The sequence below is a fragment of the Carettochelys insculpta genome, chromosome 27 (assembly GCF_033958435.1).
Source record: "Carettochelys insculpta isolate YL-2023 chromosome 27, ASM3395843v1, whole genome shotgun sequence".
In the NCBI taxonomy this organism is placed as follows: Eukaryota; Metazoa; Chordata; order Testudines; family Carettochelyidae; genus Carettochelys; species Carettochelys insculpta.
Window position 1 is genome coordinate 13773593 of NC_134163.1, and position 25578 is coordinate 13799170.

Here is a 25578-nt window from a genome sequence, read left to right on the forward strand (position 1 = left end):
GCTCCAAAATACCTGTTAGTCTCTTACGTGCCATAGGACTTCCCGTTGTTCTTCAGAAATTGATGATTATGTGAAGATTAAAGTCAGTGACATTTAACAGGCACTTACTGGAGAAGCTGTTTGGGGGCCTATAGATAGGATGTGGGGATTTTATTTATTTTTTTAGGTGCTTCTTTGTTCTGCAGGGTTGCTGATATTCCCAAATGCAGTATGCTTTTATCAGTGGTATCTGTGGTGCACCAGCCTCTGACTCATGTGCTCTTTCAGTGAGGATGACAAATGGAGAGCAAAGACAAACAACTCCCTTGGCTCAATGAGCGCTCTACAAGAGGGGGCAGGAGGCAGTGGTCATCTTGGGAGGACCTTTTTAGCAGTACCTTAATAATTGCCACCCTGAAGTGGAGGAATTGTTTTTTCACTAATTTAGATTCTTCGTTGTAATGAAAGGGGAGCTGATAACTGCTGTCCTGTTGGTGGGAAAACTCTGTGGGGTTGAGATCTGACTAAAGAGAACCTGGTAGTTTGCAGAGTGGGGCATTGACTGGAAATCAGCTGAGGGACCTCTCTTTTCATGAAGCATCACAGGTCCTTTATAGCGCACTCTGAACTTTTCTTGGTGTAACTGAGGATCTGTGTCCTTACTTGACTCTCAGCCTGGAATTTTAATGTGCCACAGTGCAGCAAGTAGTGCATCAAAGGATTCATCCTACTGACCTTACCCATTCTTCCAGCAGAGGTAATTACTAAAAGGGGAATACTCCTTTGGCACCAAACTACTAAGTCAGTGGCACTGGGTGAGGAATAAATAGTAGATCCTGGTTGCTGAGCTCTCAGATACTTCTGTTAATAGGCTAGAGAGTCTGCTTCCCGGCCTAATAAACTGATTACCAATCTTCAGTGTATCAGCTAACAGTCCTGCAACACACTGGTCCTGTGCAGTATTTCTGTATTTAACAGCAAACTCTTCAATTAGCAGTTATCAAGTCAGATTCCATAGCATAGCTGCATGTCTTAGCTGTAACACCTTGGATGCGAGTGCCCTTTCTTTAAGTTGCTAGAATGTGGAGGCAGCTTTTTATGTTAGACTGAAGAGCCTTGCACAAGGCCAATAAGCCAGGCAGCCTATTAAATTACTTTTAGATGAATCTGTCTCACTAGCCTTCAGTTGAGCTTTGGGTTAGTTGCGAAGATCAAACTAAAATCAGGCCTTTTAGATGTTAGAATGGTAAACTGATATCCAAAGGGTGAGGTTTGTTAATTAAAACCAAATCTGGTTAAAATATTAACCCCAGCGTAGGCAATCTGAGCAAGGCTGGGCACGCTTCTCGGGTGTGACAAGTTCTGAAGAAGGGGTGTTCTGGAGCCACACAGATCGCATAGAGGAGCCCAGCAGGCGAGTATTTGAAGTGAGGAGTATGCTAGTTTTACTCAAACAAATATATTAATGTGTAGAATATGTAAGATTTATTTCTGCAGATTTTAATCATAGCTTACAGCAATGAGGAGCGGCCTGCGGGCTGCATGCGTCCCAGTGACGTTCTGTGTGTGGCCCTGGGACATTTTGTTTACCATTGCCCTCACACAGGGTTTCCACTGCTTTTTGTCCATGTTGTTTTTCCCTTCTGGTTTTACTAAAGAGAACATCTAACATCTATGCTCTCCCTCTTCACCCAGTCAAACCACTGCTACAGTTCATTTGGCACCACCCCCATAAGTTCTAGTACCCAATTGCGGTGAGCAAAACTGCCCTATCCCAAGACACTGTCTTGGCTATGTCATTCTTATGGCCCACTGAGTTTAAGGGCCACTCATGCGACCCACTCACTAGTCTAACTTGCACATCACCGGGTTACAGCCTTGCAGTTTGGTTGTCCAGTCCTTCAGGTTAAATAGCTTTATTTCCTTCTATCTTGGGGCAGATGCTTTGAATGCTTGGCAGTGAAGGCCTGGAGCTGGTGATGTTGGCATGCTTTGTGCTCTTGATGCACTCAGAAATCTTCCAAAACATTACATAAGAACGGCCATACTGGGTCAGACCAAAGGTGCATCTAGCCCAGTATCCTGTCTGCCGACAGTAGCCAATGCCAGGTGCTCCAGAGGAGGTGAACCAAAGACAATGATCAAGCCATTTGTCTCCTGCTGTCCATCTCCCGCCTTCGACAAAAGGCTAGGGGCACCATACCTTACCCCTTGCTAATAGCCACCTATTCAGTTTTGGTCTTAAGTTATTCCTCTGTGTTAAGCAGTGTGGCATAAATCTGAGGCTCTGTGTTATGCCTTTTGTGCAGTGGGTCGTTGTTTAGCCACTGCCAGAAAGTACCTACAAGTCAAAAGAGTTCTTACGTTGTAAATACATGGGTAGGGAAACAAAAAAGCAGTCATGTAGCACTTTAAAGACCAACAAAATAATTTATTAGGAGATGAGCTTTTGTGGGGCAGACCCACTTCTTCAGGTCTGGAAATATTTCCAGATCTGCTTCCAGGTCTGAAGAAGTGGGTCTGCCCCACAAAACCTCATCACCTAATAAATTATTTTGTTGATCTTTAAAGTGCTACATGGCTCCTTTTTTTTAGTTTTGTGAAGATATGCACTAACACAGCTACCTCCTCTGTAGCTATTCACATGGGTAGGAGCCCTTAACCTGGAACACATTGGTATCCCTCCATTAATGTCACGTGTGTAGAGCTCTACACATTGATATCAACTGAGGATCTGGTGGAAGCAGTGAAACGCTGTGGAACCAAAGTGTTCACTCCTGGAGAAAAAATTTATACTCAACTTCAACATCATGGAAATGTAGCCGTGTTTAAATACCCCAACATTAACAATGCTGTTCTGCTTTCAATTATCTTCTGGTGGGGCAGAATAGGACCACTTGGAAACAAGTCTTTGAATGCTATAGTCTGAGATCTTGGCAAGATAACAGTATGTTACAAAATTCTACTGCAGTGACTAATTATCCATGAATAAGCTTTTAACATTTTGATCATCTCTACAAAGGTATTATCTAGTCTTCCACCATTGCACTAGTATTTAATCCGGCTCAGACTCCAGACAAATGGTAGCAAATTGCTGAAAATTCTCTACAGACAGCTGTCTTTTTAGGTGAGATCTTCATTGCCAAGGGAGTACAGTGAGTCTGGTGCAACTGCTTGTAGTTAGGCACATGGCTGGTAGGCACATCTTTGCCCCTACAGGAGCCCATTGTGTTAAATAGTATGTAGGTGGATGACTTTTGAGACTTAAAAGCCTCCAAAATAGAATAGGGGGGCCAGATCTGGGGGTTTCTAAATTGATTCTTGTTCTGAGTTGAAGTTGAGTATCCAACAGCCTTGTTGTGTGTGGGTGGGGAGTAAAGCACCAGAAGGGGGTCGATAGCACATTTCTGGGAAAGTTAAATCTTAATGCTGATGTTTGCTTAATGGGGAATACCCGCAGGTGACCCTTCTAGGAATAGATAAAATGAAATTAAGCTGTTGGGTTTCACTTTGCAGATGCTGAATTTCAGACTCTTTAGTGAGAAAACACACACACACACACGCGCGCACGCGCGCTCGAGTTGTAATGAACCAAAGACTTCAATAGAAAGTTTTCTCCAGGCTTCTGGCTGAGTGTCGTGAGAGGTAAGTGAAATCCAACGAAGTGGGTCTTTGTCCACAAAAGCTCATGCTCCAAAAAATCTAAACAAAAAGCAGTCAAGTAGCACTTTAAAGACTAGCAAAATAGTTTATTGGGTGAGCTTTCGTGGGACAGACCCACTTCTTCAGACCATAGCCAGACCAGAACAGACTCAATATTTAAGGTATTGAGTCTGTTCTGGTCTGGCTATGGTATGAAGAAGTGGGTCTGTCCCACGAAAGCTCACCCAATAAACTATTTTGCTAGTTTTCAAAGTGCTACTTGACTGCTTTTTGTTTTGATAGTGTATAGACTGGCATGGCTTTCTCTCTGTTACTATCCAAAAAAATCTGTTATTTGGTAAGGTACCACAGGACTTCTCATTGTTTTTTCAGATACAGACTAACATGGCTACCCCCGATAAGAATATTTAAGCATTTTTGTGATTTCAGCAAAAGTGGGAAAAATGAGGATTAAGTCTTTACTGTTGAACTGAATTTCCCAGTCTACAACCCTGTTGATTTAGTGTCTGTCAGTCTTCTATCCTAAGGCCTCAGGGTATGAGAAATGTTCTCAAACATTGTATCACTTTTCGTGATGGCGTTTTTGTTCCTGTAATTATGTAGCTTGAAGCGTGATAGTGACACATTTTAATGTTCCTTAAAAGGCACCAAGTTTTAAACTTGGGAGATGGGTGAGGGTGTAGTTGAGGCTTACCCTTGACTAAAGATCTGTTGTCATTGCAAAGTTAACTGAGTTATAATTAGAGTCCTGTGTACCCCACCCACACTCTTTACTCTCAGGTGCTGTTGTGAACTTGTGTTAGCTCACCCACCAGTGACATGGGCCAAAAGCTTGAGTTAGCCCAAGTCAGTTGCTAAGATGACTCTGCAGTGTGAACATAGGCTAGCTCTACTTGTGGGAAGGAACTGGAGAATTATCAAGCACTCAGTTTCCCCTCTGCCCATGAAGCTCAGGCAATTTATCTCCTAATTCACTGGGGAAGAGAATTCCTAGAGGCTTAGGGCAAAAATCCCTCTAGGGAGATCATGGCAGCCCAAGTGTTCTATCCCATTGTGTGTGCTCTCACTTACACTAAGCTAATTCAAGAGAAGGCTTCAAGTGTAGCTAGCTGGAGTTAACTCAATTGCAAAGACGCATCCTAACACACATTTAATTCCTAGAGTTTAAGTCCAGAAGAGAAACTAGATCATTGTCTGATCTCCAGTAGAGCACAAGCCAAAAAACACTAGCTGCCACCATACTCCACCAGGATCAGGCCAAAGCATTGCAGCCCTCAGAAGACTAAACTAGACTGTGCTCATCTAGAGAAGCCTCTTAATAGCCTGTTAGCACACATTCAAATCCTACTCAAGACAAGGCCTGACTCTGAACTAGAATCCTGGGGCAGCCTTTGTTCCCTTTCCTCTACTGTGCACAAACTCCAGAGTGACCTTAACACTGACACACTGTACCCATGTCCTTAGCAACTCCTGCAAAGTTCAAGCTTGAAGGAGCTTTGTGGGTGGTAGCGTGCTAGAGATAGGTTTGGTGCACTTAGTTTTAAAAGAGCTGAAGGCCTAATTCATTTTAACACCATGCCCAGAACACACCCTGCTTGTCTGGCTTGGCCGTGAGGGACTAGGTGTCTGACAAGGAGCACTGGCATGTTTCATTCTTCTGCCACTTGACTTGAATAACTCTGGTGTTAATTTTTACCCCTCCATTCAGTAGTGGTAATACCCAACCAATTAAAGCACTGAAAATTAGACTCTTTTTGCACTGAATAACACCTGACTCCCAAGCATTCCAAAGGTCTTTTTTAACACGCTCTTGCTATGTAAAAACAAAAAAGCAGTCCAGTAGCACTTTAAAGACTAAGAAAATAATTTATTAGGTGGTGAGCTTTCATGCGATAGACCCACTTCGAAAACTCACCGCCTAATAAATTATTTTGTTAGTCTTTAAAGTGCTACTGGACTGCTTTTTTGTTTTGACAGTAAATAGACTACCATGGGTATCGCTCTGTTACTATTCAACTTGCTCTGTGTAAAGGTACATTGGTGTCTGCCACAGTGTATGAAGTGTTAATTTCTAACCATTCACCAACACTAGTAGTTTAACTGGGAGAAAAATCTGAAAAACAAAGGGACCGCAGATAGACTCTGGGATTTTTCCCTCTTTAATAGTTGCTATGGCCAACCTTTGTGTTAATTTTATTTTTACACGCTGCCCTCTGATTCTGGGGAATGGCTCAGTGGAATGTTCCATTTGTTTTAATGGACTGCAGTCATCAAAGGAATGTGGAACACACTAAAGAAAACAATGTTGGTGGAGCAGCGAACTCTGCTTCACTTTTGCAGCCCTAGTTATGAAGTGGGTGAACTTTTTCCTACAGTAATGTCACAAGAATGAAAATGATCATACTAGGTTCAACCGGTGGGCCATCTAGCCTGGTTTCCTGTCTTCTGACATGGGTTAGTGCCACGTGCTTGAGAGGGAACAAACACAACCAGGCAATTACTGAGTGATCCCAGCCTCTGGTGGTTAGAGGTTTAGGGACACCCAGACATGGGTGTATGTCCCCGACCATGTTGGCTGATAGCCATGGGTGGACGTATCCTCTGAACTTATCTAATCCTTTTTAGAACCCAGTTACATTTTTAGCCTTTACATCATCTCTTGGCAACAAATTGCATGGATTGGTGGGGTGTTATGTGAGGAAGTGCTTGCTTAGGTTTGCTTTTAAGCCTACCGCCTGTTAATTGGGTGATGCCTAATTTTTGTACTTCATGAAAGAGTAAATAATACTTCCTTATTCTTTTTCTCCACACGAGTCGTGATTTCCCTGACCTCTATAAAAATGCCTGCCTGCACCTTGTTGTGTAATTTTTTTTTCCCTCCAAGCTGGACCATCACAGTGTCTTTAATGTGTGTGCACGTACTGAGGTGGATATGTACCATGGATTTACAGAGTAGTGTTCGGTATTATCTGGTTTACCACTCCGTTTCCTCATGGCTTGGGCTCCTAACACAATTCACTTTTTTTTGTTTGCTGGGATAAATTGAGCAGGTATTTTCAGAGAACTATTCACGGTAATGTTGGGTCTTCCTTTGTGTGGTTGGGTTTGTTTTCCAAGATGCATTACTTTGCACTTATCCACATTGAATTTCATCTGCCTTTTGGTTGCCCAGTCACCCAGTTTTGTGAGAGCCCTTTGTAAGTCTTCACAGTCAACTTTGGCCTTTACTCTCTTGAATGATATTTTTTATCATCTGCGAACTTTGCAACCTCTCTATCACTTTTCTAGATCATTTATTAATATGATGAATGGCAGTGGTCTTAGTATGGATCCTGGGGAAATGCTGTTATTTACCTCTTTCCACTGTGAAAACTGGACTGTTTATTCCTACTGTTTCCTACCTTTTAACCAGCTTCTGATCCATGAGAGGACCTTAGGTATATCTCTGTATATTATTTCATAGAACTGGAAGGGGCCTTGAAAGGTGATAGAGTCCAGTTTCCCGCCTTCACGGAAGGACCTATCACCATCCTGTAGAGATTTATTTTTAAATGTATTTGCCCCAGGTCCATGAATGGCCTCTTCAAAGATTGAGCTGGTTGCAGCAGGCCAGCGCTCAAACCACTCAGCTATCCCTCCCCTCTGAAAACAGAAGCCCCAGTTTTGCCTTTCTCTCCCACCAGAAACAGAAGCTGGCTGAGACCAAGAGCTGCTGGTGAGAGAGATACGTATCTCATAGAACTGGAAGGGACCTTGAGATGTTGAGTCCAGTCCCCTGCCCTCTCAGCAGGACCTGTCACCATCCCTGATTTACACCCCCCCCCCCCCCCAGTCAATTTGCCCCAGATCCCTAAACAGCTTCCTCAAGGGTTGAGCTCACAATCCGGGGTTTGAGGCTCATGCTCAAACGATTGAGCTATCCTACCCCAATCCCCTGTGCCAGGTGACAACCTCCCCTCTTCTCCCATGGCTGCTCCCTTAATGTCTGGATTCCAGTGTGCTGTATTCCATTAAGAAGTCCAGAGCTTGCTTTTTTTTTTTTTTTTTAAATTGGCAATGGTTAGTCTCGCAGGGGACTATCTGTACTGGGCTTGCCTGCAGTTCTGAGCCATGCAGGTGTGGGTTTAAATATGCATCTTATTTTACTGTTGCAGCACAGTTCCTAAATTATCAGCCAATTTGAGCTGGCATCAGAGTTAAATGGTTTTTGGTGGGTCGTGTGAAAGTGGTGTTCTGCTCCTGGTGATGATTCACTCATTGCAGATTTAAAGTACACCTCATTTGAAGTGAGACACCTACCTTCAAAGTGACTTTAAATATTGAAACAATCACCACTGCTGCATGGTTTGCCAGGAACTCCCCCACAGATGCTTCCTCTGTCCTTTGTTTTTCCCGTTTAATCTTTTTTTTTTTTAATTGACCCCCCCCACCTCCTACTGCCCAGTGGTTTGTGATCTTTCACTCCTCTTGCCCCATGCACCCCATGGAAAACCTCTGTAAGCTGAGAGTTTATTTTTAAAAAATAAAGTTCCAGATGTGAAAGAAAATACTGCAGAGCTGGGCCTACAGCAGGGGTAGGCAAGATCTGGCCTGCCAACTGTTGTAATCTGGCCTGTGGCCTGCCCCTGGGGCAGAGACCAGCACCACTCAAAGCAGCTGGCTGCTCCCTCTGGCACTGTATGCTGTGGCAAAATCTCTCCATTCCTATTGGCCTGGGCAGTCTGGGGCTCCTGGCAGGGAGAGGAGCCTGCCTGAGAGTGTTGCTGGCCAGGAGCTGCCTCAGTAAGCACCTCATGTGGCTCCTTTGCCACCCTCCCTGACAGGCCAGAGTCCTCTCCTGCACCCACGCCCCTTTCTGGACCTTGCACCCAGATCTCCACTCAAACTCTCTGCATCCTCCACCCCTGACCCCAGGTCATAACTCCCTCTCAGACCTGTCAGCCTTCCTGCACCCCTCCCCCAGGCCAGAATCCTCTCATGCACCCCAGTCCCCATCCCCAAGTTCCCCTCTGCACCCAACTGCCATCTTGGAACCACCACCCCCCATAGAGAAGGGCATCCCTTGACCATTTTCCAAAATCTTGGAGTGCCCCCTCTCAAAAATTATTGCACATTCCTGGCCTGTCTGGTTGCTGCAGTCTGCCTTGCTGCAGACTCTGAACTGAGTGGTGTGTCTTATTCTACTGTAACCAAATTAACTTTTATTTTTAACAGCTCCTGTTTTAGAGAGACTAATTGAATCCTCAGCCAGCCCCAGAATTTGGCAGTGCCTTGACTTGCACATGGCACTGCCTTGACTTACACAGTCTTCTTACTGTTCAGGCACTTGATGAGCCATTAATGAGCCTCATACTCCTACTCTGGCATTTCAGAAAAGCAGACTTGTGCTGCATCCTAGTAGTCAGGGACTGAGCTGACTGACACTGATTCATCCAGTACTAACGGGTGTTTATCTTTGAATGGTGTGTATTTTCCCACAGGGCTGAGCTGTAGCCCTATCCACAGTGTAAAGTGAGCTTGCAGCAGGAACACTGAGTCAGAAAGCCTGCTATTCAACTTTCCCCTCTCAAATGCATCTTCAAAGGGCGAAGCAAGACACTGCAACAGGGGGCCACCTTAGCTGTCACATGATTCTTCCTGATTGCACAAGCCCATACTTACTGCTTTCCTTTACATATCCTAGCTCTACCTCTGTTTGAGGGTCTTGTGCCTATATTCTGTAGTCTTGATCCCAGTCTGGCTCGTGCCAAAGCTTGTGATGCTGCAGATGGCCTAGATTGTGGTATTTTTAAATGTGGGGATTGTGTAATTAGTCACTCTTGCAGAATCTGTAAACTAATGAGGCCAAAGAATGAATAATGCTCTCCCAGCATTTGGAAGCAGACAATTTGGACATTCTGATCTGAAGCAGTGGGTTTGTCCCAGGAAAGCTCATCACCTTCAAAATTATTTTGGTAGTCCTTAAAGCACTACAGCACTGCTTTTTGGTTTTGTGAAGACAGACTAACCCGGCTACCTCTCCGTATCTGTTAGCCACCAGATGTAGTTCTCAATAACAAACATTATGCACAAGCACACTAGAAGTAGCTGTTGATTGTTACTGTAATTGGAGCCAGAGACAATCAGTGCAGGGATTCCATAGGAGACTATGGAAGGGCTTTCCTGCCTCTAGCATGGCTGGGCTATGAGAGGAGAAAACTGACCTTCCACAGCGGGAGCTTCAGGGGCAGTTTCCCCCATTAGTGGCGAACCTAAGGGATGTTTACATTGGATGACAAAGCACTAGGGGTCAGAACAGACACATCTCATTACTACCTATTTCTGGCTAGCGCTTGCTTCCTTCCTTGGTGAATAAAACAGAGCAATATTCCTATCACAGGAGACTATCCGTTATTCCAGACTGAAATTTTGTGTGCTATGAAGCTATTATTTCTACCATGCTGGGGAGCAGTTTCCTAGTGACCTGGTCATCTTCCTTGGTGCTTTCAATTCCATTCAATGGGAGCTCCTTGTCTGTTGTCAGACCAATTGCGTTCTCTGGCAGAGAATTAATTTACTTCATTTACTTTAATGCTGGGCTCCTCTACACACTATGTCTGTGGAGTATTGAAATCCATTGCGTGAGCATGGAGGAGGGGTGAAAGCATGCATGTACTAAATATATTGTGATTATGCTTTTAGTCTTCAGTGACTAATTCCGCCTGGCTCCTCATTCTAGCTTTCTGCGTCTCCTTTTACCTTTTCTTCAAGTGAGGTGGGTAATAGTAAGAAATGCTCTCTGGGGCATTCATATTACGTTCTCTCCATGGCAATTACCCACACTTCAAATTGCAGCACTTCTTTCAATCCTAAATTAGATACTAATACAGGGTGGAAACAGGGAGGAGCTACAGCATCCTGCTGCCTTATCAGTCATCCTGGATAAAGAATTGAACTAATTTTAAACAGTGCTAAGAAAGATCATCGGTGTGTCTTAGTAATACTTAAACTTCACTGACAGTTGCCCCTTGCTGTGACATACTGTGTTCTTTCAGGTAAAACCCTTTTGCTCCTTTAATCCAGAATTACACTAAACTATCATGTGCACAGTGGGAAGTGGGGACTTTTCCTCTTTTTAACCTTTCTCCTCCATTCGGTTAGTAATTGCTCTTTAAAATCATCGGAGGAGCCCAGAGTCTTGATCCTGTGAGATAAGTACTCTCCTACACACACTGACCTCAGTGGGAGTTGATGTCTTTCAGCACCACCGCAGGATTGTGCCTCCAAGTGTGGATGCTGAGCACAGTAGTTCTTAACTCTCAACCATTTACAGCATTCTGTAAACTGTCAAAATGCAGCAGTCCTTAAAAAGACTTCAGTTGCTTTTTCTGTGAACTTACTCCTTTAGGATTCTGAAATTGGTGTGAGTTTGAATAAGGAGGAGGCTCTTCCTGGATTAAGATTAGATTTTTTCAAAGGCACTAGTGAATTTAGGAGCATGTGTCCCAGTGGATTTTTAAACCCTTCACCTCAATTCTTTGCCCCACACACTTGTTTCTATCTTCAACTTCTGTGCAGGTTTATTAAAATGACTATCAGGTGATGGATTTTCTTCTTGCTTTGCACATTTGGCTGCAAAAACAAAAACTCAGACTGAGCCTGCATGTGTGCATACGAGAGAGGCTTGTACATACTTCACAGATTCCTGCAGGCCGGGGGAGTAGGCAGTGCGACTCACTAGCCTCAGCTGCTCAGCTGACAAATGTAGGCACCATTTGACAAACAGCCCACTCCGAGTGGAATGTGTGGCAGTTTTACTCTGAGGGTTAGCATGACTGTGACCTTATAGAGGGGGTGGATAAAGGGGGCGGGTGTGGGCGGGGAGTAAGACACTGAAGACTTATGCATGTTCTTCCTGGTGATTTTTTAGCCATAGTAATAGTTAATGTCAAAGCAGCTGTCAGCCACCTCCAATGTACCCATGTACATAATCTTCTCAAAACTGTCCTTCCCTTTGGTTTAATGTTTCTGCGACATTTGACGTTCAAGGTATAATCTAGTTAAGACTCAAATTGAGGTGAAATTCTAATGCTCATTTTCACACCCAGTCTTTAATTGCAGCGCTCTGACTGGTTTCTGTGCAGTTACTTAACTTTTTAAAATGATGGCTACTCTCAGTGGCGCTGCTTCTGCAAGTTGCTGACAGTCTCCACTCAATACTGGCCTTACAAGGCACCCCTGTGCTTTCACACATTCACAATTATTCTTATTTTGTAATGATGGCTGTTCTCCAGAGAATGTTATGTAATGCTCTGTGATGGAGCAAATAACCAGAGTCGGCCCCGCTTTTATTTCTGTATATAAATAAATCCTTTCTTTCTGCAATGGACTACTGCTGTTAACATGCATTGCTCATGCTAGCATTTTATAACCACATAGAATATTATTAACCATGGTTACAGCAGTGCCTATGCATCAAGCATGATGAAGACCAGCATGTGTTAGGTACTGTGCAGAGCAGTGGTCCCCAGCCTTATATTGCCCAAGATAATTTTGGAATTTAAGGGTAACCCAAGATGGGTTCTGACCCTTCCCTGAGGCCCCTCCCATTTCTTGAAGCCCTGCCCCCTGCACTCCATCCCTCTCCCACTTCGCTCAGTCTCCCCATCCTCACTCACTTGTACTTGGCTGGTGTAGGGGTTTGGGGTCCAAGAGGGAACTTGGGGTGCAATAGAGGATGTGTGTGCTGGCTCTGGGAGGGGGCTCGGGACTGAAGTTTGGGGCACTGGTTCTGGGAGGAAGGTCAGGACTGGGGCCCAGGTGCAGAAGAGGGTGCTGGCTGTAGGGAAGGAGCTGCTGGCACATGGTGCAGGCTCCTGCTGGAAGGCATAGTGATGCTGAGGCAGGCTCCCGCTGTCCCTGCCTCAACACTAGAGCCACTTGCAGATACAAATGTGCATCCTGTGATAGACAGTCACATCTGCTGATAATCAGGGCTCTGCAGCAGCTCCTCTGAGAAGCCGAAGGAGAGCACTGTGGTTCTGCTGTCCCTAAGAGTGGCCTGCCCAAGCAGCTCCTTCTAGCCGTGCAGGTGAACCACCCCCAACTGGCTCTTCTGTCTGGAATCGTACAGCCTTGCTGGCAGTGGTGTAGCTTCACGGCTAGGAGGAGTTGCTGGCACTGGCTCCCAGGAGCTGCAGTACCATCCTCCTCTCGTTGTGCTGCAGCATCTCCTGGGAGGGGAGCCCTGCAAATGAATGGATGCTGATGTCTGTCTGAGAGTAATCTGTATCCACACAGGCCTCTACTTGCTGCTTTCAGGTGGGGCCCACGTGCCCCGGGGGCGACAGGGGGCGTGGTCATGTGGCTCCACACGTTGCCACTTTAATCTGGCACCACCCTGTCAGCTCAATCGACTGGGCGACTCCCCAGGATCAGTCAGTCAATTGCGGTTGGTGCCCAATGGTGTGTAAAGCAGTACACTGTCCCCACCCAGAAGAGCTCCCTATCTAAAGTTGTTTTAAAAACACGTGTTGAAGAGACCAATTGACGCTGCATTGTCTTTTCTAAACCATTCTAGTTCAAGCATGTGGAATCTGAATTTTATGAATAAGCTTTCTTTTTTCAGTGGGACACTGCAAAGATCAGCCTTTTTGGAGGATCCAAAATAACATTTTATCTGAAGAGCTGTTTAGGGGGAAAAAAATCTAATCATTAAACATCAACGACCAACCTGTAGCAATAAACCACTGTTCAAGTGATAGGAAATTGTTTTAGTATAGTTTCCAATGACTTTATAGAAACAGACAGTTCACTTATTTTGAACTGTGATAGGAAAAATACCTTAAATGTCCATGAATTCAAGCTTTCTCTACTCTGGAGACTGTTTTCAGAACTAATTATGCTATTTGTGCTGTCAGTATCAACACTGATTTTAGCTTGTTCAGAGGAACAGAAACTGTCATAGCAAAGTCCACATGCTTTGGGAATTAAGCGAGTCTGTTGTCTGTATCACATTGTTTATATGTAAGCAATCTGTTGTGTGAGACCAGAGACTACACAGGCAAAGACTAAAAGTCATCTGTATAAGTTCTCATAGCAAAACTGCTTGAATGGTTGTAACTAACTTGAATTTCTCCGTTAATACCCTGTGGCACTGCTTAGCCACCTTAGATTTTCTGGCTTACTGAAAAATGCCACTAACAAGTCAACATGGTCCGTACACTAGAATCTGATACCTCCAGTGCCTGTGGCAAATTAAGGTGCAGCAGTATTCTGGGTAGTGACCTGCTGTTCTGAGTGGTTGCTCTTTTTGCTGCTGTTTTTCATTGTCCTGGAGTGAATGAGAAAAAAGTCTGTCCTGGAATGACTCAGTGTAAGTCATTACTGCATTATGGCATGAGTAGGGGGTGAACTTTAGATCTGCATCCATGGGACGGTCACCAGACTCATTCTAGAGATCAGGATGGGAAATGAGACTAAGAGAGTCCTGTTTTAACTAATTCTTGGAATTTGGGGCACTGATGATTAGCTTTCTGAGTAGAACATGGTCGCTAGACACTGCGTTTCTGATTTAGTTAAGTCTTTTTTGTATGTTTAAGTTCTGCAGACACACAGGAGCCAGTTGCAAAACAAGTTTCTACCAGGTAGTTGATCTCCTAGATTCAAATAAAGCTGTGTGGAAAAGCTTGTTAAAGCAAGTGTGTGCTGTCAGTGTGCTGCCCTCCCCTGCCTGACTTGCTCTGTTTGAGTACATACACTCAAGTGAGTGCAAGTTGCAGAAATCGCAGTGCACTCTGTGCTTCATCCCACAGAAATCTGCTTGAACTGGGATTGACTAGTATGGGAACCAAAACGATCCTGTGTAAATTTTATACCTCACTCCAGAAGTCTGAGTTGCAGCTTCATTGTGTAGAAGCAGAATGGCATGTGAGATTCGCTACATCTTTCGTTCGGTGGTCAGCTTCTGAGGTCTTAAAGTGTAATTCAGATGAACTTGTACATAATAGTCTGCGAGGTAGCTGTGTCAGTCTGTCTTCACAAGACAAAGCAAGCAGTCCTGTAGCACCTTAAAGACTGACAGTATTATTAGGTGATGAGCTTTTGTGGGAAAGACTCACTTCTTCAGGTCTTTCCAACAAAAGCTCATCACCTAATAAATAATATTGTCAGTCTTAAGGTGCTACAGGACTGCTTGCTTTGTTTTGTGCATGATAGTAGCTTGCACTGTGTTCAACTCTTTAGCTTAGCATGTGACAGTTCAGTCCTTTGCAGTATTACCTTTTTATTTAACCTTCTAACCACACTGACTTTTTTTTTTTGCCTTATTACTCGTGTGAGTGTGTAAGTGTGTGATTCAGCTGTGTCCTTTCACTCCAGTGAGAAGTGATGTTTGGCTTTTGCTGCTGCTCCTCCTCCCCCTCCTCCCCCCCTCTCTGAGCCTATAGAACAGAGGACAAGAACAGTAAACTGAACTCACTGTGTGGGCAGTGATACGCTGTAGGAGGGTTCCCCGACCCCAGAGCCTCAGCAGTGATGCAGCCAATTGACGTAGTTTCTCCAGCATCAAAATGACTGTTGCCTAGCTGCTTCATTGAGCCTGTCTCTTTTCTTGTAATGTTCATGTACAGAGTTGTGAGACCCACACGCTTTTCTACTCTCTTTGAAGCAGTGTTGGCTAAAGGCCTGAAAAACATTCTCTAGCCATTGTGGAAAGCATCCCGTTTAATTTTTGCAAATATTTTTGTTTCCCCCATCCCACCCTTCTCTTTAGAGATTTACAGTAGCTCTCCAGAGAGCTTGAAATCTCATTGCACTGGCACAGGCTGAGCAGTCTCGATCAACACGCTTCAGTGCAGCAAATTACATCTGAAACTGAGCCACATAGAAATTAAGCATGTGTCAGGCTGTTTTGTACCTATTGTAACACATTTTCCTGATCTCCAGCCACCTTTGACTAGGTGAATTGTTGAATGTGTGCTGGTTAAATGAGCGTATACTCTCCTTTGAAATTACAGTGCAGAGGGTTTTAAGATATTGAATATTGTCATCCGTGTCTTACACTGCTGGTTATGTGCTTCTCATATGCATGTGCCTCTGATTTTAACTGCAATATGGCAGGTGGGATTATGTTATCAAAATGATTTTAAAGTTCCTGAGAAAATTCTGGGCTGCCCATACCTTGTATTCTTATAACAGCAGGTGTTGATTACATTTTCCATCAGCTGTAAGAACAAATAGTTCATTACATCAGTTGTAAGCTTTTTGGGAGATGGCCATCGTATGTTAGTTGTAAAAATGGACTGGTAACTTTTGCGTTACAATTTGCTCTCCCAGATGAAAGAATTCAGTAACCAGTAATCATGCTCTTGTTATGGATTTGAGGGGCAGCGTGTGTCTTCCTTAGCAATTTATCCAACCCTGGTTGCTATTACATACACACTTCTGGTAGACGTAGACAGACCATTGGTTGTTCTCAGTCAGTCACTTTAGCAACACTGTAAAATTCTGTTTCATGGGATAGAAATGTGTTCTGTCTTGCTTCTTTTTAACAAGTTAAGTTAGGAGCTTTAAATTGCAAGCATGCAAATTGAGGATTAAAGAGACATGCCAGGGTTAAATTTGGCAGGTAAAAATGATGGAAAAATATACTAGATCTTTCAATGAAAGATGCACATTTAAGAATGTACAATAACGTGTACCTTTTTAACATGTATCCTTTTTAAAATGGGCAAACATATGCATGGAACAAAGGATTTTGTCGAGGGGCATTAATACTGGGACAAATAAAACCGGTGCAGTTAGGCCTGCTGACTGGGGGCGGAGGGCAAAGGAAGCAGTTGCCCAGGCCTCTTTGAAGTGTCACAGCAGTGTTGGTCTGTATAGCTGCAGCAGAAGTGTGGTGGCGTGGGGCAGTGCCAGGGTCTGGGTGGTGTTAAGGGCTTACTACACTAGGCCCCGCTCCACCCCTTCCAGGACACAGAGTTGGGCCCCCCTTCCCACCTTGCCTGGGTCCTGTGGTGGCTGTCAGCCTTGCGCTGTGCAATTAAAGGCTATGCATGGGCTATCAAACTTGATCCTACACTTGTTGAACCTGCAGCAGATAACAAGCTAAGGCCTGACAGTTAATACTGACCTGTTTCTGAAATGTACTTTGTGTACATAAGTAGCCTGGTAAAATTCCATTAATCCCTTCTAAGGCCACCCTTTTCCTAGGCCATTTCAAGTGAGCTGATCACGGGGTATCAATTTCCTGTTGCCTGTAGTGCCCCCACCACACAGTGTAATAAAACAGCATGCCAGCAAATCAGGTTGGTTCCTGTAATTATGTTCCTATCACTTGTTCCATTTTAGGCTAATTTGCTTGATAGGGAGGTTATGGTTTTCTACCTTTCAGCTTGCTTTAGGTTCTCTGCTAGTTCTTTCTAAAAACTAGAGCCCAAAGTTGGAAGTACACAAAACTTGTTAGTTTGTAAAGGTATCTAAAATATTTAGTGTTGACAAATTGATATTTTTGGTTTAAAAGTTTTGCTTAGGAATTATAATACAATCTCAATCTTTAATACCAGGCAAAGCCAACTGAATTTGCCAAAATAGCTCACTCAGGGCTATGGGTAAATAAACTTGATTCAATCTTTTCCCGTTTGTGTTTTTGAAACGAGGAAGCGGAATAAATGTTTGAAAAGACTGACTCTATAAAGAATGCTGGTTATGTGAAAAATGTACCATGCTACAGAGCCCTGCTGGTTCCATCCGTTTTCTGCCCCGATCCCTGCCAACATGGAGTGTCTCAGGCTTCAGCTCTGCTGCATGCCCGAATACCTTTTTGCCTTTGGATGTCTCCTTTCTGCCTTCGGTTTTGTACATCACTTGCATCATTTTGACTTTCCGCCTCTAGCTAAAAAGTGATTTACTGAATACTGTATAACTGAAGTTGACCCTTCTTCATGGAAGGTTTGTTTTGTGCCATCAGATACCAGTTAGACTGTTTACAAAACTGTGGGACTTCCAGTATCTGATGGTGCAGTCTGCAACATTTTAGCAGCATTTTGAGTTCTGTTGTGAAAGAAGTGAGTGCATACTAATTTGTTTTGTGTGATCATTTCAAGGTAACACTTATGTCCAATGTTTGTTTTTTTTCTTTCAGGAATAATCCAGGAACCGTGAGAAAAGGTATGTGCCCACTGGCCATTTTAAGCCCTTTTCTTAAAAAGCTGTATAACTACAATGTCATGTTGTTTCATAGCATACATGTGTGTCTTGTAAGAAGGATTGCAGTTGTATAGTACTGCATAGCCATGAGAACTCTGATATTCAAACCAAACTGACCTTTAAATTGATCATATCGTTAGACCTGTAGCGCGAGTCTTTAGGCAGAAGTCAGTGAAATGGCTTGTGCTGCACACCATTGTTTTCTCTAATCTTTTCCATACAAGGGTAGAATAAATTTTATGTGCATTGAGGCATGTGGGAATGTTCACCCCCAGGAGAAACAACAAGCCTATGAGTGGGTGCTCTCTTAATCAGCTGAGTGGTATTTGAATCTCTCCGGAGTGGTTGCACAATGCATGGCTTTTAGGGGGTACTGCTGCACACACAGATCCCTTCAAAAGAGGTCTTCAAAGCACTGTTCTTGACAAGGGCTGTGTCTACAGATGCCCCCTCCTTTCAGAGGGGGCATGATAAAGAGGCACCAATGAGGAGCTGACACGAATATGCAGCACCTCATTAACATAATAGTGGCCACGCATGATTCGAAACTACCACTTTTGGAAAGCACGCTGCCCATGTAGATGGGGGGGCTTTCAAAAGGACCCCCCGACTTTGAATGTCCCTTCTTCCTAAAACCAAATAGGAAGAAGAGGCTTTTGAAGTCAGAGGGTCCTTTGGAAAGGCCCCCATCTACAGGGGCAGCATGTGTTCCGAAAGTGGCACTTTTGAATCGCGTGTGTCTGCCATTTTGCTAATCAAGCACTGCATATTCATGTCAGCTCCTCATTGGCATCTTCCGAACTGCCTCGTTATCATGCCCCCTCTGAAAGGAGGTGGTATGTGTAGACACAGCCAAGCAGAACAGGTTGCCGATGGGTGGTTCTGCATCAGATTTAAATTACATGATGCATGGACCAGCTCTTTCTTTCTCCCACAACAGTAAAGTGAGGCACATCAAAGCCTAATTCTTCCCCACTACCGCCTTAGCACCCTGCTCTAGCACACAATGCATGTTGTGGACCTGGGTCTAGATTTATTTGGCTATTTTTTTATTTCAGGGTACCTGATTTCATGGCTGTGCTTAGCCATATGCAGAATACACAGCTGTGTAGGACACCAGAAAATTTGGGGCATCACTGGGTCTTAATGCATACCCTTCTACCTCTTCCTCTATATGCTATATGGCTCTGTTTCTCTGGAGAGGAGCTGTTAACTTAAAAGTGAAAAAGCCTGCTAGATCTGTTAGCAGAACAATGAACTTGTGAAAGAGCCATTTAACTGGTAGTGAAACAAAAAAGCAGTCCAGTAGCACTTTAAAGACTAACAAAACAATTTAGTAGGTGATGAGCTTTTGTGGGACAGACCCACTTCTTTGGATCGTAGCCGTACCAGAACAGACTGGTATGGCTATGATCTGAAGAAGTGGATCTGTCCCATGAAAGCGCATCACCTAATAAATTATTTTGCCAGTCTTTAAAGTGCTACTGAACTGCTTTTTTGTTTTGATAGTATATAGACTAGCAAGGCTATCTCTCTGTTACTGTTCAGCTGGTAATGAAGTCATTTCACAGGCATTTGCCAGCCCAATGGTACATACTGTCAGTTTCTTAATGTACTGTGTTAGTTGACCAGACCTTAGTTAAAGCATTTCATTAATGTGTTGATGAAAATTGTAATATCCTATCTCTAATAAATCACCCCCTCCCTGGATGCTGTTGAGCACAGTGGCATCCATTTAATAATACTAGGGATGGCCCTGCCTGCTTTTCTCTTCTCTGTTCACACTCATAGCACCCCAATGTGGAGTTTGAGGCTTTTGACCAAACTATCCCATAACTTGATGGAGAGGCGATGCTTCAGTGATTATGCCTGCTGAACTGTAGAAGGCCCATGTTGCACAAACTGTCTGTCTGCCACAGGGTGGCAAAATTCTTGTAGAAACCTTTGGAACACATCGGGTTGGGGTAAGAAACTTGGCAGGATGAGCAGAACACTCTGAAATAGCGCCTTTTTTTTTTTTTTTTTTTTTAAAAATAAAAGCTCTTATAAATTCTCAGACATTGCAACTATTATGTGCCAGGAGCAGTAGTATAAGTAACAGCATGTCCTTGCCTGAAATATATTCATGGCTGATCTCCCTGCTTCAGAAAGGCTATAGAAGAGCATTAGGGGAGAATAATAAGAAAGCTCCATAGAAAAAGAGAGAAGATGGAGACTGGCTGGGGTGCAGGTGGTACATGACAGGTATACAAAATGAAGAAAGGCCAAAAGTGCAGACTGGTGCTCCTAATTATCCTCTCCCATTAATTCACAAACAAAGAGAGAGATTTCCAAGGACGCTGAATGATGACAAACTTAAAACTAATAAAAGGAAGTGCTTTGCTATGCCGTGCTCTTAACCTGAAGAGCTCGCTGCCCTCGCCTGTCATTGAAGCCAAGAGCATAGTGGATTCAGGAAAATCTGACATTTACATGGACAAGAACACATGCGGTCCCTTTGGAAAAAGGAAGCAAAATTTTGGAAAGGATAAATTCACCTGGTTTGCCAGCTCCTAAACCGACAATTACATTTTTACTTACACACACACACACACACACACACACACAGAGAGAGAGCAGGTTATAAGTCTTTCTACCCTTCTGAAACATCTGGTACTAATAATTTTTACTAGATAGGCCACAAGGTTTCTGTGTATGGTAGTTTGCATAGTTCGGTGTTCCATGGGGCTGCCATGTAATTATAATTGGAAGGCAGGTGGTCTAAGCCAATGCACTGTACTAAATGTGGTCCACACTGGAAAATTTTGAAAGCCCTTTGCTAGATGTCTTACGGGGGGGGTGGTTGTTTTTTAGTGCTGTACATACCTGAACTTTGACTCAGATACCTTTTTGGCTTCTGTTAGCAAGCCAATCAGTATGAAAACATAAGCACTTCTCTTGCTAGGACTCTTTTTCATTAGTATTGAAAGCATGCTTGCTTGCAGCACTCTCTGTGGTACAAAATACAGAATTCTAATGGGACCGGTACAGGTCGAACCTCTCTAATCCAGAATGCTCTCGTCCAGCAACATCCATAATCCAGCATGATTTTAGTTAGATGTGGCCAAGTTTTCTGTGGTCCCATAAGGTTTGTTTACCGCCACCAGTCCCAGCTCTCTGTGTTCTGTGCTGTTATTTAGCTGTAATTTACCCCTAAATGTCTTCTAAGAGCCCAGTATGCAGTGGAAGTGTTGGTAATGTTCTAGACACTGTTGACATCCCGTGGTCTGGCAAATTCTCTCATCTGGCACTGGTCAGGTCCTGAGGGTGCTGGACGAGAGAGGTTCAATGTGTGTTCCCAGTTCATGTAAATATGATATTCAGAACACTCCCAGTCAGTATTCTTTGTAAGCTGGGTACTTGTGAAGCCATTCGGAGAAAGTTAAGGGCCATCCAGCTGATTTAGCAAAGCCCTCACAGCTAGGGTTTGTTTCTATGGGTGGTGAACATTTATTTGTCTCAGTGCATATAAAAATTTATTCCACACATTGAAAACAAATCCTGCATATGGATGGAAAAGGTTAGAAGGAAGATTGCTCCCAGGCATGATTTCGGTTAGGTTTGTCTTATAAAAATTGATTTAGTGAAGTGACCACACTTTTTGCTAGGCTTAATAGCTAGAATTAGTGTTTAAAACATGGGAGTAGGGATCAATATATTTGTATTTTATATTTAAATAAAAGAATTTATGAAGAGGTACCCTACACATCACAGTACAAATAAGTAACCTTTCAACTTAGCATCAGGTTTCTAGTGAAATCTAAAGAATTGGCATTCTGTGTGTGGAACAGAGAGGAATAGAAAAAGCACGATCAGTCATTTCTCTGTGTTAGAATGCATGATAGACACACTGAAACCCTTGAGAGAGGATGGAACAGAAAAGGTAAATTACAAATTCATACACTTAAAGTTTTTATGCTTTGTGTAATGTATCACATGGCACATTACTTAACTTTTTCAGTGTCTATTTTTAGCCATTAAATTATTTGGAATCTCTGAAAATTCATGAAGTGTCTAAAATGGTCCAGAGTGGTATCCTGAACTGTGCACAATTTCATCAAGCCAGCAAAGTGGCACATATGATTTGAGTATTTTGTTCAAACAGCAAAGGATGATTCTGTCATCCACCCCCAGAGATGTAGAGAAGGTGATTTTATATATACATAAACAGTTCACAAAAATGCTTCTTGCGTAGGAGAATTCAAATGGTAAAACTTTCCAGTAATATTCCCAGAGGAATGCATGATAGGATGCATCTCTGCATAAGCACAGGATGTTGAGTTCTCCAGGGTGTGGTGCTTACCACCACTTGTGCCAGTCTCAAGTGTCTGGTTTTCGGCATTGATCATGATGCAAAATATACCCTTTGCACACTGGATCCAAGGTAGTAGCAATGCTGTAAATGTGAGCCTGCAGGTTTGGAATTAGACCAGTGATGGGCAACTTAGGCTAGTGAGATGAGCCATGTGGGTGTCCCTCCTTCATCTCAATGGACTGCAAAATTGTCATAACATAAAAGGTCTCCTGGGCTAGGGTAGTTTTGCTAACTATAGTGGCATACCTAGAATTTGTGGGGTGTGCCAATTGAACCATAGCAGCACTTTGATTGGATGAAGAGGGAGCATGCAGCTCTGACAGTCAATGTTGTGTGCAATTAACACACACTGCGCTTGGTGTGTCTTTTTTCTTTATGTGCATGTGGCTTTGGTAATACACTTCAGCCTCCTTCATCAGGACGTCCCTGATCTGAGAATACCTGTGGTTCAGATCCTGGAAGGGGGAGGAGGAAATGGGAGGTGGGAGGGGAGAGGGGTGATGTGGCAGCACAATGAAGTGATGTCTGGAAGTGTGGGGAGTCAGGACTCCTGGGTTCTATTCTGCCCTCCCCACTGGGAGGGGTATGTATGAGAGTCTAGTGGAGGGTTGCTGGGAGCCGCGACTCCTGGATTCTGTCCCCCCTGCAGGACGAATTGTGTGACAATGGTGAACAAAATGTCTTGTGGACCACACATAGAACCCCGATGGGCCCCAGGTTGCCCACTACTGACTTAGACCTTTGTGTCACATTTTACTTCAATCTGAAATGACTGTAACAAAAACAATGCAGAGTTGATTGTTTTGCCTCAACTCAGTCGCTTGATAGGCAAAGTAGAACCTAAATTTGGTGGGTGTGTAGTAACTTCTGGAGAGAGCTATTTAAATTTTTGAAACACATTTAAATCCTGTATCAGTCTGTTCTTATGTAAACCTTTTGAAGTGTAGGCAGTGTGACATAATTATTTTTAGCAGATTTAAAGCTGGGGAGGTGGAATCAGTGCTTAGCTAAAACTGAAAATCCTTTCTGACTATAGTAGCATGTGAATTTAAAGTAACATAGATTTATTATGGAGTAAGGATCCACACATCGGGTTAATCAGAAACAGTGAAATTGAAACAAACTCATATTAACTCATGTGCAGAGGATCACCCTTATTTGTACCGAAAGGTTTACTTCTCTTAATAAGGACAGTCCTTTCCTGGTACGTCCGGAGTCTTCAGCAGGAACCATACTGTGCCATGGTGAGATGAGCACTGGGTTGTAACACTGACATGAGGTCATCCGTCACTGTTTCTTGCCAAGAGCTAGACAAATTGGTTGCCCTACTGGTTTCTAGGCTGAAATCTATTTTCTACAGTAATTGACAAGTAAATATGTGTGTTTTGAGGCTTGAAGTGTTTTGGGCCAGGGCAGATACAAGTTTGGTCGTTAAATCAATTTTAGTTTTATGTGGATCAGATTTTTTTTTTTTATTTAAGTGACATTTCTTTGAAAAGTAGACCTGCTTAATACTACTAAATACTCAGTTTGAAATTAAGGTAGCCCTGATAGGATCTACATTTACTACAACAAAATAATGTAAATGTGCTGCTGTAGTGAGCCCTCTTCAAATATGTTAAAGGGTGCTGCTCTTCTATATAGAATGCATGCTTGGGAGCAACTTTAACATTTGACCTCAACTCAGTCATTGTAAATAATGTCACAATGTCATGTACTGCCTACATATCTATGTGTTCGATTGTTAAAACGGAGTGAATTCTTGTTATTACTATTTTTCCAAATGTAAGTATTTCAAGTATCAAGCTTTTCTGCACTTCAATCTTAATTACTTCTGGATTCAGTCCAGCCAACTTTCTTCAGTTGGACTAATTCATTCACAGTTGGGAAACTGACTGGGAGTTTAAGAAGCAGGACAGCTTGTTTTCCCTGTTCAAATCTAAGACTAAAAACCAAAATTATGGGGAAGAGGTCTGCTAATTCTGAGATTTGAAGGACATGAGGCTGGATATTCATAGGCACATGAAGAGGTAGAAAAGGGGCCTACTGGGTTTTCTAAAGTTCCAAAACTTGAGTTTTAAGAATTCTGCTAGGCCTCTATCTGCAGCTTAAGGTACCTAAATACCTCTGAAAATCTGGTCCTATGGTGAACAAAAACGAAAAGCTGTGTTGACTCTTACCCCAACAAATCTTGTCCATCTGTGACTTAGAATTCTGTTCTTTAGTATTATCAGAGGGGTAGCCGTGTTAGTCTGTATCTGCAAAAACAATGAGAAGTCCTGTGGCACCTTATAGACTAACAGATTTATTGGCGTATAAGCTTTCGTGGGCAAGACCCACATATCTGATGAAGTGGGTCTTTGCCCATGAAAGCTTATACGCCAATAAATCTGTTAGTCTATAAGGTGCCACAGGACTTCTCGTTGTTCTATATATCGTTACAACCAATTTCCCTAGCACTGAAATTAGGCTCACCAGCCTGCAATAGCCACAATTGCCACTGGAGCCTTTTTTAAAAGTTTGCATCATGCTCGCTGCCCTCCAGTCATCTGGTACAGATTCTGGTTTAAGTGATAGGTTACATACTGCAGCTAATAGTCCTGCACTTCCATGTTTGAGTTCCTTCAGAACTCTTGGGTGAACACCATCTGGCCCTGGTGACCAATTACAGTTTAATGTATAAATTTACTGTTGGCATGTTAATTGCTTAAATAAATGTATTGACAGTATCAGCAAAAAGTGCCACATTTAGAGTAAAGTCTATATGGTTGCAGATAAGCAGGGTTACTGGTTACCAATCAGGGCGAATGAACCTTTCTTTAGGAATATAAATAAAAAATACAAATGCAGAAGGTGTGTGTTTTTGTTTTTTTGTTTTTTTTTTTAAATCCACAATTCTAATTATGAGTTAAACCAGTGAGGAGAGAACTGATTTGAAAATATACCCTGTTTGTCACCCTGGTTATTCCTTTCTCCTCTCCTCCTCCTTTCCTCCACTTTCCCACTCTTTTTGTAACCTTGACTGAACATTCATGGAGTTAAATATGATGCTGGGAGGTAAGCAAACAGGGCTGATCTAGAACATCCTATTAAGTGTTTTCAGGTTAGGTTGTGGTGAGGGAGAAAGGAGAAGGTCTTTTTTTTTTACACACGCTGCTGCTGGCAGCAATTCTGTTGTGAGGAATGAAAACTCTCATTTGTGGAATGTATTATATAAAAATAGCTGAATTCTGAAGCATGGTATATTATAAAAGCAAATCTCATACTGTACTAGTTTATAGGTCAGGTCAGTATAGCTATTTTTGTGGAACAGGCTGCTAACATGGCATCTGTTGCAACAAAAATTTTTCGAAAACATTCTGTGTAAAACTGAGACGTTTGAATGGCTTTAT

General features: G+C 43.1%; 1 protein-coding gene across 24 annotated transcripts in view; it reads left to right on the forward strand.

Annotated features, from left to right (window-relative positions):
• GNG7 (G protein subunit gamma 7) overlaps nt 1–25578 on the forward strand; it is a 141316-nt gene that overhangs the window by 67820 nt on the left and 47918 nt on the right. For 23 of the 24 annotated variants that reach the window (XR_012642628.1, XR_012642627.1, XR_012642632.1 and 20 more), the window contains one exon: nt 17768–17793. The gene's annotated coding sequence lies outside the window, so the exon portion shown is untranslated. Of the gene's footprint in view, nt 1–3518; nt 3625–17767; nt 17794–25578 lie in introns of those variants that run through there. The other variant, XM_074978124.1, reaches the window with a different exon arrangement.